The 12,169-nt window shown below is 42.7% G+C and overlaps 1 non-coding gene across 1 annotated transcript; it reads left to right on the top strand.

Moving 5' to 3' along the window:
- Positions 1-4,484: 4,484 nt before the first annotated feature.
- Positions 4,485-4,547, top strand: LOC115062728. Its single transcript, XR_003842658.1, has one exon. It is a non-coding gene; the product is annotated as a U7 small nuclear RNA (small nuclear RNA).
- Positions 4,548-12,169: the final 7,622 nt, after the last annotated feature.

Here is a 12,169-nt window from a genome sequence, read left to right on the forward strand (position 1 = left end):
GCTTGTGGGCTGGGGGAGTAGGCTTGTGGGCTGGGGGAGTAGGCTTGTGGGCTGGGGGAGTAGGCTTGTGGGCTGGGGGAGCGGGCTTGTGAACATGTACACAAAATACCCTGGGCAGAATGTCAGCACATGGCACGTTTTCACCGCCTGCTTTTTTTGTTGCATGTAGTCCAGGTGGAGAAAGATTTCTAGTCTTTCTTTGACAACTAGCTTCTTTCTTTTTTAAAAACAATTGGTTACACATTTATTCATTCACTTGTGTGTATGTGTGTACGTGCACACGTGTGTGCACACACACACATATACCACATCAAACACTGCAGGACTTCTCTCCTTCCACCTTGTAGGTCCTAAGAATTGAACTCAGCTCATCAGACTTGGCAGTATTTTAACTCACTGAACCATTTCCCTGGCCCTCAATACCTACCTTCTCTCATATATTAGTCTTGGTAGTCTCTTTCTGGTCCCTACTTTCTGACTACAACTGCTCCCTAAAATCTGCGGTCTTGAAAGTCATTTTGGAGAAGAGGGAGAGAGTGGTCGATCTTTTATAACTTCCAAGCTGACGAGGCTGTAACCTCACAGGAGAACCATATTTTGTAACTTGTTTTGGGGAGTTGATCAACCCTAAAACAATAGAGTTCATAAATTTAATATCACACACAAACCACAAACAAACAACAAATACATAGTCTAACCTTACTAGGGAAAAGTGTCATTATGAAGGGGATAGCTTTTATCATTAAAAAAATACAAAATGCTTAGATTAATAGGTACTTTGATAGGATAAAATGTACCTTTAAAAATTTATTCAATCAGAATTTGTATAGGGCAGCATCATGGTTTTAAATATTTGTAGTTTTAAAAATGCTTCTTTTTTAAAGGTGTGTGTGTGTGTGTGTGTGTGTGTGTGTGTGTGTGTGTGTGTGTTGCTAGAGATTGGACCTAGGGCTTCTTGCATCTCTGGTGCAATAATTCTTTCTTTATTGAATCTTTGTCATTCTGAAAAGCAACTTGAGCATGTTTATCAAGAAACCTAGGAGATTCTGCAATCCAGGACCAAGTCAAGTCTAGCCTTGTAACTCTGAATAACCTCTCATTACCTAGCACCAGTAGTAACATCAGTGGTGGTCATGGAGGGAGCTTTGTTTTGGAGCAGAAACACTCCAAACCTCAAGATGGTACAAATTGGGGAAGGGACCTCATAAATAAAGATGAAATAGTTATCATAATGTCTTAAGAACAACAATAACAACTTTAGATTTACAGATTTTCTTCCAAGTAATAAGCAAAGTACCACGTTTTCTCTTCTTTGCATAGATTCTTTCCACATAGTATAACTATCAAGAACAACTATATTATTTTCTCTCTCTCTCATTCTTTATATTAGGAGTACTGTGTTTCCCAGTGCATGTACATTAGTCACTAGGATAATGGAGGAAATATGGCTTTTTTGGGGGGCATGGCAGGCATTTTCCTCTGTGTTGACTCTCCTCTTTGTGGAATGTACACATGGTCTTCCTGGCCACTAGAACAAGTGACTCACCAGAGGAGTTATAGGACCACTTGGGAGTGTCTTGTCATTCCCTGATCCCATAGAACATAGCAGAGCTAGGGACAAGGGGCAAACGTATTTCTGCCTTTTAGCCCCAGATATCCTCATTAATATTAGCCTCTAAGTACAGTTACCAAACCCAGAAGGTCAGCTATGTTAGTATTGAAAAAGAGCTTGGGTGTAAGATACATCTATTTTTCTTTTTTTCTTTCTTTCTTTCTTTTTTTTTTTTGTCTCTTGGAAATCAGATCTATCTAGGAGATAATATTGAAGTTTAAATTGTCAGTTACTGGTCATTTTTTTAAAAGCAGTTTACTTAAGATACTTGATGACACAGTACAAGGCCAAGTTATTTATTTATTTTTTTAATTTGGGCGTTTAATTTGATCTGATTATAGGGAATACATTTGTGAAACAAATCAAAAGGAATAAAAAGAGTGTAACAATTAGAAGCTTAGAAGATGGAAGTCACTTTAGTAATTAGAGCTAAGTTTTTCATGGCTGGGAATCCCCATGAGCATGCACCGCTCAGTTCTAGAGCTATTCTCCCTGGCGAGAACAAAAGCCCAAAAGCTTACTGGGAATTGGGGCAGCAAGCTTAACCCAACTCTAAAGTTTGCTTAGCCAATGGGGACTCAGTTTGATGAGAGGCAAATGTAGGGCACACGAGGAGCCTTGAGTGTTAGGGGTTAAGATTTAAGAGAACAAACAGCAACAGAAAAAAACAACAAACAGTACGACTGCCTTTTTAGATAGGGCTTGTTTGTTTGTTTGTTTGTTTGCTTGATTTTGAATCCAGGGTGGTCAGGAAGAAATCCAAAAAGAAAGAGCCACTTATTTTTGCCACCATGTTAAAGGTTCATGACTGCAGAAGAATCTGCAAGACCTAGATGGTATATTATGCAAATTATCTTAAAGCCACAAGGTGACATCATGGGGTGTGGTCTACTAGTCTGATATAGAAAATGTATTGATGTCATCACAAGCAGATGGGGACACACATGAAAACATATATATTATGTCTTAAATAGCTAAGTTCCAAACATAGGTGAAAAATATTACCTGTTTTAGACTCTGTTCTGTTGCTGTGAGGAGGCCCCATAACTAAGGCAACTCTTAATAGGAAAAGCATTTAACTGGAGGCTTGCTCACAGTTTTAGAGGGTTAATCCATTATCATCATGGTGGGAAGCAGACAGTGCCTGGTTCTGGAACAGTTGCTGTGAGTTTTATTTCCTCTTCCACAGGCAGCAGTTCATCAACTGGAGACTAAATGTGCCAATATATGTATAAGAGGCCATTTTTATTCAAACTTCTACATTAAGAGTATCAGATAAAAATTCTTTTTAAACTATCCAAAGTTGACCAATTTAAGTTCTGTTACAACAAGCAGTTAGAAACTGCTGTTGTTTAAAAGTATTCAGTTTGTTTCATGCAGGTTCACGAGGTAATCAAAGCAGGACAAAGTTTTGGCAGTTTCATTTTTAAGCATACTAACTACTCAGGGAAGGCTGAAAGCGTAGAGTTAAGTCATCACCCCAGTCTTTGCATTCTAGAAATACTAGAAAGTCCCCAGATGAGGGCCACTGTCCATGAGGATGCGGTCACACCCAAAGCAGAAGCCTGAAGTGGATATTTCTGGATGTGTCATGTGATGCAGTCTCACGTAGTGGGTTTTTTTGTTTTTGCTGAGGCAAGACCCATGGGAGGACACATAATGTTTGGAGAGAGTATGAATAGGGCTCAGCTGACAGTGATAACACACTTGCATAGCTAGCCTTGCAATGCTTCGGTGGTCTCTAGTCTTCACTGACCTTTGCTTCATTGAGATAGGAGTTGCAGAGAACTCCTGGCATCCCAGCTGATTCATGGCAATTCAGTAGAGGCCTGGCTGTTTCTGTTGGATTGTGTCACCTCTGCTGTTTGTTATCCTGACACTACTGAACTGGACAGACAATGGAGGTTGAAATCACCTCAAAGAACTACTTTTGAACAGGTGCACATCCCCTTGTTCTATTTACCATCTTTTCTCCCCTACCTTCTGATGGGGGTGGGGGAATCAAAGTATTTAGATTAGCATGATCAGGTTTTGTTTTTAAGATTTACTTTTTAAAAGTGATGCGTATGTTTGTGGGTATGTGTGTGTATGTTTGAGTGTTCATGGAGGGCAGAAGAGTGTAGAAGTTAGTTCAAGTTCTTTCTCCTAGCCTCATTCTCCCAGAAACAAGACTCAAACTAAAAATTCTTTACAAATACCTTGGCCATGTAGCTAGGCTCCTTTCTGACTAGAATCATAACTTAACCCATTTATTTTAACCTACATTCTGCCATATGACTGGTTACCTGTGCTCAGATACTATGTGTCTGTCTCCTCACGTCTTCCCTGGAAAATCTTTCCATGCTCTATCCCAGAATTCTCTCTTTCTTCTGAATATTCCACCTCCCATTTTCTACCTAACCCATAAGTGTTAGGCTTTTTAATTGACAGGTGATATATCCGTACAATATGCAAAATATTCTCTCTATGGAAGAAGGTATTAGATCCCTTGGAGCTGGGGATCCAGGACAAGATCATACTCATCTAAGTTTATTGTTTATGCTTACAAAGACAGGCAGCTTTCTGAGTTCATGGTCAACTTGGGACAGAGCTAGTTTAGGCCCAGGCAGGGTGGAAATGGTGATCTCAGTGCTGGATCCTACCCAGCTAGCTTATTGTCTGTGCTTATAAAATCAGGTAGATCCCTGAATTCATTGCTATGTTAAAAAAAAAAAAAAAAAAAGTACTTGCTGTCTTTTCTCTGAATCAAGGGGCTAAGGTCGTAAAATGCTGATTCATTGAATAATCAAAAGGCAATCTGGGGTAGAAAATTGAATTAATATGTAAATAAAAGACTGAGCAAGAGAGTGCTATCCAGAGAGAACTGCTTGGAGAGTGAACACAGCTGTTTTAGAATTTTTCTAGCAGGATCTCTGACTTTAGTTGGAAAACTCAAGCTATCCTAGATAGCTGTTACAGCCCTTTCAGACTTTTTTTTTTTTTTTTTTTTTCAGGATTTCTGACTTTGGTGGGAAAATCCAAGAAGTTTGTCTAGCAACTTTTCTGACCTTGGTCAGAAAACTCATGAGCAATTGAGAGAGCTTTTAGAATTTTTTTCTAGCAAGAGAGAGCTGCCTCTAGCAGAGAGCTGTCTAGGGAGCCATCCCCAGCAGAACACAGAGCCGTAAGCTTGGTCCCATGGAGTTATCTCTCTAGATGCTCCCAAACACACGTGCGCCTAGAACCCCTCTCCTCCCCTGGCCAAAATGTCAGCCCTCAGATGGCTGATTTGTGCATGGTGACATCTCTCTTGTGTAGAATCACTATGGACCATCAGATGCCTCTAAGAGGATCCTCCGCCTACTGACTTCATTGCCTTCATTTTCACCCAATAGTTTCTACCGGCAATGTCTTTACGTGTATCAAGTACTTTATGAAAGAGGGAGATTTGCAATATTTTTCTTCTACTACTCTGTAGAACCTTCTGCAATACTTGTTGGGTATATGTCTAGTAGAAGCTGAAGAGAATCACTTGTCACTGTGGCTGTCTAGATCCCTCACTGCCTTCCTTTGTCTCATTCTCTATCATCTTTTGAAGAGTTTTATGTAAGTCTGCTTTTGGTACTATGTGTGGAATTAACACACGGATAAAGGAACCCTGCAGCTTGGTGTGGATGGCTACACTACAGTATTGTAGATTTCCCCCTCTTGTAAAAACATAAAAATTGATCCATAGTCAGTTATCCATCATCTGGTGATTGCAAGGAGAAAGATGAATACATAGCCATAGTTGTGTTATCCCAGGGTAGATTAATCATGTACAGGGTTAGGAAGGGCTGGGACTGCTCTCAGATATCCAGGGGGAAATAATCATGCTACCATGTGTGTGTGTGTGTGTGTGTGTGTGTGTGTGTGTGTGTGCGTGTGTGTGTGTAGGAGGCCACAGCCCCTCCCCTGGGCTACCCGAAGTCGCACCTTAAAAGATGGCACCTGTTGGCTATGGAGCTTGTGGCAAACAGGTCCATATTTGGTGGTGATATGTTCCTGCTCTTCTGGTTGGCTGAGGCTGCGCGTCTGGTGAAGTGACATGGCCTGCCGTGATTGGAGTGGATAAGAGTATAAAAGGGCTTGTATCCCGGGGCTCGGGGAAGATGAAGATTGTTCAAGGTTCCTGAATAAACTGCTGAGAGAAGAACTGGTGGTTGCGTCTTTCTTGCTGGTCAAGAGGGGACACGACGTGTGTGTGTGTGTGTGTGTGTGTGTGTGTGTGTATGTGTAACTATGTATATGTGAATTGTGTATGTGTGTGTAACTATGTATGTGCGAGTTGTGTGTGTTTGTATGTGTAACTATGTATGTGCGATTTGTGTATGTGTGTGTGTAACTATGTATGTGCGAGTTGTGTGTGTGTGTGTGTGTGTGTGTGTGTGTGTAATCATTAGCACCCTGAAACAAAACACATAAAGTAATGTGTTGGTTTACCCCAATTGGGATCAATACTGACTCATCTTGGACTTAGTCACACTCCACACATGGCAAGTTATGAGGGCCTGTTTATCTCTAAAGAAAACATGTCAGAGGCTAGAATGACAGCCACATACAAATCACATTTTTTGTAACAGAAAAAAAATTCAAATAAGAAAGGAACTCATTTCTTCAATCTTGGCACTTGGGAGGCAGAGGCAGGAGGACTGTAACAAATTTGAGGCCAAACTGAGTGAGTTCCAGGCCAGTTTGGGCTACATAGTGAGACCCTGTCTCAAAAACCCAACCAGTTAACTGACTAACCAAGCAACCAGCCAGCCAAATAACAACAGAAAACAAAATAAAATGTCTCAAATGAGTAAACAACATTAAAACAAAAACAAAATAATAATAATAATAATAATAAAATAAAGAAGTCACATAATATTCCTCAGAGAAAGGCATGTTCCACCCACAGGACTCTGCTTCTCAGTCTTGAGCTGTTTCACATCTGTGCGCACAGAAGCTGGCTGGACCTTAGGCTCATGGCAGGCAGCTGCTCCTGCTGGAATCAGAACCACACTTTCCTCCCATTCTGTCAGAAACAATGTGTTATTTTGGTAACTCTTTATTCCCCACACTGAAGCTCCCATGTAATTATCGAGTGCAATTCGGTACTCCATGCTATATAATTACTCAGCTGTCTGTCTCTGGACGCTATGAAAATAAATGATCGTGAGAGTTGGTGGTGAAAAGCCAAGCTTTCTACTCACCTGTCGCTGAGTCAGAATCAAACAAAACAAAATGGAAACACTTTGTTTTTTCTTCTGTCTGCTATAGACATGAAAGCAAGCAGAGCAAACTGGTTGGACTGACTTCTCTTGGTTTAAGCTTTGCGTTCTGGCCTGTGAGACCATCCAAACAACATCTCTAAATGTCATGAACAGTGAAGTGACGGACGGACCGGAGTCCAAATACATTCCGTAAGTACAACTTAACTAATGAGTGCTCAGGGTAATTGTGAGGTCCTGCTTCACCTCTGCCGCAGAGCCATTCTTCTGGACAGAGGAGAAATGACAAGAACAAAGTGTATGAAGGCAGAGCAAAAGCCTTGCTCCTTATATATACTTATATTTGCCTGAATTCTTTGATTGAAAGTGACAGAAACTCAATTTCAGCCATTTTAAACAAAGAATTGGATTTATTGGTAAGCAACTGGGCTATCCCTGAGATAAAATGAACTGCAGAGATCCATGACACTCAGAGGCTGGAGCCATTTGATGGTAGCAAGACACTATCGTCTCCAGCTATTTCTCACTTCAGTTTCTCTTTTGGTCTTGGCTCCCTTCTTTTGGGTACCTTCTCAACATGGCAGGTTGTGATCCTTCCTAATGGAAACCCTGTGATTCCATCTCTTTATCTTCTAGTAAAGAAATAAGGAAGTCTTCCATGTCAGGTTCTGTTTAAGAAAAAAAAAAAAAACATGGCTGGGCAATGGTGGCACACCTTTAATCCCTCTCAACTTTCAAGAGGCAGAGGCAGGAAGATCTCTGTGAGTTCAAGGCTAGCCTGGTCTACAGAGTGAGTTTCAGGACAGCCAGGGCTACACAGAGAAACCCTGTCTCTAAAAACAAACAAACAAACAACCATAACAACAACAAAAGTAACACAGACACCCCATAAACTCTGTAATCTGGGTCTAGGTACCTCTCAACACCCATAAGAGTCTTGAAGGTTAAAGATAATAAGATTGGGTCATCCTGGGTCCTATACCCTATACCTACATAGGGAGGGAGCAAGGTTTCTGACCAGAAGAAAATGGAGACCAGGGCTGAGGGAAGAGCATTGGACCAGTCATAATGGTCAGAGCTTCCAAATCAACTTTGTATAAGCTTAAAAGACATGGGGTCCAAGAAAATAACTCAGAATAAACCAAGTGAGAATATTTTATGTTGAATTTCAGAATTCAGATTTCTGTTTGTGAAGCTGATATTCCCTCTCATTGCCTAGGACTCTTTATTCTGTAGTGAGGCCTTGTAGACATGCTTAAGAGTTACCTTCAAGTTTGCATTCAGAGGAGAGGTGATATTAAATCCTATGAGTAACAGCAGAGAATGGTAGTGAGGACAGTCAGAGGCTTAGAAGGTCAAACTGTTGCTTGGTGATGACTCAAGCCAAACATCTAGCCAGGGGAATGAGAGCATGGGCTATATCCCATATACAGACAGAAGTCTTAGAAAGGGGGATCCATGCCTTGCCTCCTTGGCCTCTTTTGAAGACCATTTTGAAGGGAATTGTATCTTTCTATAGATAGACAGACTGATAAAACACATGCCAAATGATGCTCTATTTTCTGAAGCAGTCACAAGTCGAGATAGGACCAAGCACCAAATTTTGCATTTGTTCCTTTGGTTCATGAGCACAGTACAGTGGCTCATTTTGTCAGAAATCAAAGACCTCTGGAAGCCAAGCTCATATGCTGTGTCCGTATTAGACAGAGCCCAGGGGATAAGGAGAGTAGGAGAAGAAGGAAGGGGGTGTCTGCATCAGTTGGCCATTGAGGGGCAATGGGGCTGTGCACAGACAGCCTGCTCTCCAGTTGAGCATAGGGCTGGAAACCCGGAGACTCAATGGGGTTGTGATTTCTACCTACATGAGAGTAAGGCTTTCGATCATGTCTCCTGGACCCCTAGCTCCTGTGGAAGTGACTGCCCCCACAGCCCCCACAGGAGAGGTGTGTGTCTATCAGTCATGTAGGAGCAGCACCAAGCCTTCCCACATGCAAATAAGGTTTCCCCCAAACTCTCAGTCCAAGCCAATGAATCACCCCTAAAACTGTATATAAATCCTATCCAGGGAATTAAAGGTGTGCGAAAACTACTCTGTGGTCTGAGTCTTTTGTTCCAAGAGCTGTAACACTTGGGAAGAGAGCTTCTCTCCCAAAGAGCCACCTGAGGTCCCGCCGCATTCCTCACAGGATAACTAACTAGCTTCTCGTTGGCCCAGCCCGATCCAACTCAATACAGAGTGGCTTGGAGTTACTGAGCAACCTGGAAGGCACAGCAAAGACTTCGTCTCCCCGCCTGCATTCTCTTCCCTTCACTGGAACCCTGGCACCTGGCCTGGCCAGAGATCTCCATGGAAAACCTCTGGTACCCAGGCCCACAGGCCATCAATTTATAAGTGTAACAACTCCTCACACTCTCATGGGACCATGTTCTTCAGTGTCGAAAAGAAAGACGATAACTTGACTAGTGTCGTTCATGTGGACCGTTCCACCAGACAGGCACATTAACTGATGAGGTGAAGAGTGGTCAAACTCTGGGAATCTCAGATATCTGAGACAGCAAGAGTGGGGTGCTCCCTCCCTGCCTTGGTGCCTCCTTTAGAGCATAGAGCCATGTCCTCCAAATGACGTGACCACAGGCAGTCAGTGACATAGCACAGCACCTGGAATGCCTCTGCATGCTAATGAGGCTTCTCAGTAGTCTTAGCCTTCAGCCAACGACATTCTCTTCCTGGATATTCTCACACACATCTCCAAAATTATACAATCCCCGGCTTACCCTGAATAAAGCATATGTGTTCACATTCATCCCCAATTAAAAAAAAAAAAATGAGCAAGCTAAGATAGTCTCGGGGAACTGATTCATCAAAGATTACCACGGGGAAGGCCTTGGCCTAAAAGAGCCATAACACCAGGACTTCTGAAGAAGGTCACAAACCCGCACTTGCTCCCAATTGGACCTGGATATCTGCCCACTCGCTCTCCCCTTCCATCCTAGTGTACAGGAAGACTCTTGAACCTCGGATCCCTGTTCCTGACTTCCTCGTTGGGTGGGTGTACTGGTGGTGGTGGCAGCTGGGCACCCAGAGAAGTGATCCGGAACCACAGCATTCATCTCAGACCCCGTTTTCCACTTCTGGCAAACAGCGGTGCTCTGGTGCCCCCAAGGAAAACGTGTACTGTGGACCATTCTGGATTTTGCTCTGCCCTCCTTGAGAAGGTGTTATGGCAGTGCCCAGACACTGTCAGAGGAGAGGCAGAACGTGGCACCACAGACTAGTCCATCTGTTGAGTTCGAGAAAAGTCTCTGCCAGACTCCATCTCCCATCTCAGATTGTACAGTGAGGGTGTTTCAAAGCGGGGTCAAATGAGGACATCCTTTGGTAGGAAGCTGGGGTGGGTGGTAAGAGCCTGTACGGCTGAATCTAATTCAGACAGAAGTTGCCTAGCACAGCACAGGCGTTTTGGACTAAGGGGTCCTACAACTCAGAGGCAGGCAGATGAGGTCGAAGTGTAAAATGGGAGCTCCCCCTGTTTTTTTTCAACAGAATTTCAAATCTCAGATCTTTTAAAACCCTTTTCAGGTAAGCAAGTCAAACCACACAGTTTGAGAACCAGCCACTCCAGTTAACAGCGAAGCTTAGAACCTGCCCACTCTCAACGCTCTGATTCTTCAGTTTCTCAAACATCAGACCCCTATTTGCATTGATGGCAAAATTTCCCAGACACCTTCTGCAGTGAGAAGCAAGTCAACAAGTTCTAAATATTCATGTGCTAATTAATGGCTCCATCTCACTGGGTAGAGATCTGTCTATCGGAATCTATTTATCTTCATTACTTCAGTGCTGTTTTGGAGCAGGCATTATAAACACCTCGTGATGTGCTGACAGGACAGATGAATGCCATCCATCGCTGGAGGGGGGAGAAGCTCTTCCTGCTAACAGAACTCAGAGGTGTGACTTTGGGAAGATGATGGGAAAGACTGGTATTTAGGTGCATAGGCCTTTATGTGCACAGCAGTGTGTGTCTGCCTTTAACATTTGCTTGCACCAAGCGCCTTCATAAGAGAATCTGCAGAATTTCTGCTTCCTAAAAGGAGTGTGACACCGAGAGGGAGGTACAATTCGGTGAGCATAAGTACCCTCACTCTCCGAATTTTTTAAAATATTTTTCAGATGGCGACATCAAATTCAGGAGCCATCTTTCTTAAATTCTCTCAAATTCTTGGTGAAGATCAGGTTTCCAAAAGTAAACATTAAAGTTTACAGTCAGGTAACTCTGCCATTTAGAGCTGCAGTTCTTGGAGAACTTGCCTGAATTGAGAGCTAATGGATCCTCTGCAGTCTCCCAAACGATGCACATTTATTATTCTTTGCTATGTTAAACTTTCCTTCCCCCACCATATTTATTATGGGAAAAATATATCTCTTAAGATATGTTAGACATTATCTACATTTATATAGAGGAGAAAGGTCTAGCCCCATTCAAGGAGGGTGATGGCGTACGCTGCAGTTTGGAACTTAAGCCTCATTGGTTACATCCACCATCTAACCAATCATCATGCCTCCATGAAGCCTTGAGAGATGGTGTTTACAGCTCAGCATCTAGCATACCTCATCTATAATATGTTGGCTTAGACAAATTGCCTGTGTACCTCACAGACATGCTCTGGGGATAAAATAAATAGAGAAATCTGAAAACATGTTTAAAAAGTTAAAGGATGAGTTGGAGAGATGGCTCAGTGGTTAAAAGTATAGACTGCTCTGGCAGATGACTCACATCTGTCGTTAGCTCGAGCTCCACAGGATCCAAAGCCTCTGGCCTCTGGCACTGACACTCAGGTGGACATATTGACACAGACACACATCCATATGTCTAACTAGAAATAGCACACACCTTTATCTGGCGCTCAGCGGGCAAGGGCAGGTAGATTCCTGTGAATCCACTACCAGGCTGGTCTGCATGGCAAGTAGAGCCAGCAAGATAAGCCCAGGCCAGCCAGGGCTATATGGTCTAAAAAACAGAAGCAAGCACAGACCCTGAATAAATAGCAGCATTAACAAAAATAGTTAAAGGATATGAGGGTGAGCTGCCTTTCTCTCTGTGTAATTGTTGCTCTGTTCCACTCCACATTCTTGGGTGTTATTTGTGTCGTTTCCCCAAATGACCCTCATTTCTATCATATGTGAGACATACAGTGCCTGCATATCTTCCCAGTTGATCTTCAGAATCCTGTGATCTGGTAAGACAGGGGTCATTTCCTTCTGTTTCAGTGGAAAGTGATTCTGCAGCGGACTCGTTGGCTTAAGATTGGTGAGTGAGCATCT

Source organism: Mus pahari, chromosome 20 (assembly GCF_900095145.1).
Source record: "Mus pahari chromosome 20, PAHARI_EIJ_v1.1, whole genome shotgun sequence".
NCBI lineage: Eukaryota > Metazoa > Chordata > Mammalia > Rodentia > Muridae > Mus > Mus pahari.